This window comes from Lepidochelys kempii, chromosome 14 (genome assembly GCF_965140265.1).
Source record: "Lepidochelys kempii isolate rLepKem1 chromosome 14, rLepKem1.hap2, whole genome shotgun sequence".
Classification (NCBI taxonomy): Eukaryota; Metazoa; Chordata; order Testudines; family Cheloniidae; genus Lepidochelys; species Lepidochelys kempii.
In genome coordinates this window covers 28,676,192-28,679,161 of record NC_133269.1, presented here as the reverse complement: position 1 = coordinate 28,679,161, position 2,970 = coordinate 28,676,192, and positions in this window count along the sequence as shown.

Genomic DNA, 2,970 nt, shown 5'->3' with positions numbered 1-2,970 from the left:
TGAAGTGAGCTGTAGCTCACGAAAGCTTATGCTCAAATAAATTTGTTAGTCTCTAAGGTGCCACAAGTACTCCTTTTCTTTTTGCGAATACAGACTAACACGGCTGCTACTCTCAAACTAGTGAAATAGTTTTTCCTAATATCCAACCTAGACCTCCCACACTGCAACTTGAGACCTTTGCTTCTTGTTCTGTCATCTGCCACTACTGAGAACAGCCTAGCTCCATCCTCTATGGAACCCCCCTTCAGGCATGGTCAACTGGGCAGTTGCACTCAACCATGGAGAGTTGCTTCATATACTTGCCAAGCTAGGCAGTCAGGAAAAGGAATTTCAAAAATTTGCAGAGCTTTAAATGGGAGGTGTGGCTTCTGGTCCAGCAGAGTTGATAATGGGGACTAGAGTGGTCCATGTGGGGCATTGTGGGACAGCTGCTGGAGGATAGTAATGGTCAATGTAAATAACGCAGTGTCTACACGCACACTATTTCAATCTAACTACATCAACCTTTGCTCTATGCCACTCAGGGAGATGGTGTTATTAAGTCAGCATAATGGGGCATTATATTGGCAGGAGCCAAATTTAAATGTAGACACATGCACAACTAGTTTGGGATAAGCGGCCTTATCCTTATCCTTATACTAACTTTGTTGTGTAGACCAGGCCTTAGTCTAATGTATTCTTAAAAACCTCCAGTGATGGGAATGTCACAACATCCCTTGGTAATCTGTTCCTGTGAAGAATTACCCTTCTAGTTCAAATTTTTTCTCCTAATATCTAACCTACATCTCCCTTGCTGTAGATTAAGCCTATTACTTCTTGTCCTACCTTCAGTGGACATGGAGAACAATTGATCGCAGTCCTCTTTTATAACAGCTGTGACAAAGCTCTGTCCTTGCCTCTGTGGGTCCCATGTTTCCTGGCAGATTTCGCTAGCCGCTGAGGCTCACTGTGACCCTCCACATAACCCTTCTCTCTCTAGAGACAAGGGTCACAGTCTACTGAGCCATTTTCATCATAAGCCAGCGAGGGAGGTGAGGAGAAGTTATCCTTCCTTGCACAGTCTCTGTTGTCTCCCAGTCTTAGTGATTAATCAGGGGGCAAAGGGGGGGGGGGAGCCCAGGCCCACCCTCCACTCCAGGCTCCAGCCCAGGGACCCTAATAGGATCAGCTATGGTAGCTGACCTTTTAGAAACATGACATGTACAGTTCCCTGGGCTACTTCCCCCACAGCAGCCCTCACTTCCTCAAGCTCCACTTCACTCTTACCTCAGGGCCTCCTTCCTTGTGCCTGATATGGTGTGTACTACTCAGCCTCTCCACCAGTACAACTTCCTCCCACAGCTCCCGATATGCACACCCACCTGACTGACTGGGAGGCTTTTAACTAGTTTCAGCCAGCCCCTGATTGGCTTCAGGTGTCCCAATCAACCTAGCAGTATCCCTGCCTTCTGGAAAGTTCTTAATTGGCCCCAGGTGTCTTAACTGACCTGGAGCAGCTGCCATTTCACTTGTCCTGGTACTAGGGATTTGTTTAGCCTGGAGCTAATATATCTATCTCCCACTACTTTTCCATAGGGTCCGTGATGGCGGACGTGATCCACCCAGACCAGACCTACACTGTCCCGGGTCGCAGCATTTTTGACAACCTATTTCTAGTCCGAGACCTTTTGGAACTCGGGCATAGAGACGGTCTGTCGTTCGCCCTCCTGTCTCTCGATCAGGAGAAGGCGTTCGATAGAGTGGACCATGGGTACCTCCTGAGCACTCTGCAGGCGTTTGGATTCGGACCTCAGTTTGTGAGTTTTCTCCGGGTGCTGTACACCTCCGCGGACTGTTTGGTTAGGCTCAACTGGACCCTGACCGAGCCGGTCAGCTTCGGGTGAGGAGTGCAGCAGGGGTGCCCCCTCTCGGGCCAGCTGTATGCTCTGGTGATCGAGCCTTTCCTCTGTCTCCTCCGCAGGAGGTTGACAGGGTTGGTGCTGCGGGAGCCGGAGCTGCAGCTGGTCCTGTCGGCGTACGCCGATGACGTGCTCCTCGTGGTCCAGGACCCAGGCAACTTGGCGTGGGTGGAGGCTTGCCAGGCCATCTACTCGGCAGCCTCCTCCGCCCGAGTCAACTGGGTCAAGAGCTCTGGCTTGGCGGTGGGGGACTGGCGGCAGGTGAGCTCCCTGCCACCCACGCTTCAGACCATCCGGTGGAGTGCGGGTCCACTGCTCTACCTAGGCGTTTACCTTTCTGCCATGCACCCTTCCCCGCCAGAGAACTGGCAAAATTTAGAGGGCGGGGTGATAGAGCGGCTCCGGAAATGGATGAGGCTACTCTGATGTCTCTCCCTCCGAGGGAGAGCACTGGTGCTCAACCAACTAGTCCTGTCCACGCTCTGGTACCGGCTCAACACCCTGGTTCCGGCCCCGGGTTTCCTGACCAACCTCCGGACAACGATTCTAGAGTTCTTTTGGTCAGGAATGCACTGGGCCCCTGTTGGGGTTCTTCATCTACCCCTGAAGGAAGGAGGGCAGGGCCTGAAGTGTCTGCACACTCAGGTCCATTTCTTCCACCTCCAGGCCCTGCAGAGGCTCCTTCATAGTGCAGGTAGTTCAACGTGGAGCATATTGGCGCACGCCTTCCTGCGCTACTTCCAAGGGCTCCGATACGATCGGCAGCTCTTTTATCTCTGTCCGAGAGGTTTTCCGCAAGACCTCTCCGGGCTGCCGGTCTTCTACCAGGACCTCCTCCGGACCTGGAAACTGTTCTCAATGATCAGGTCCATGGCGGCCACCGTGGGAGCAGATCTCCTCACGGAGCCCCTGCTACACAACCCCCAGCTCCGTGTGCAGGTGGCGGAGTCCTGCTCGGTGCGCCAGAGTTTGGTCCGGGCGGAAGTCACGAGAGTCGGAGACCTCCTAGACTACGACCGGGGAGACTGGCTGGATCCCCTGACGCTTGCCCGGCGCATGGGGCTCTCCAGAC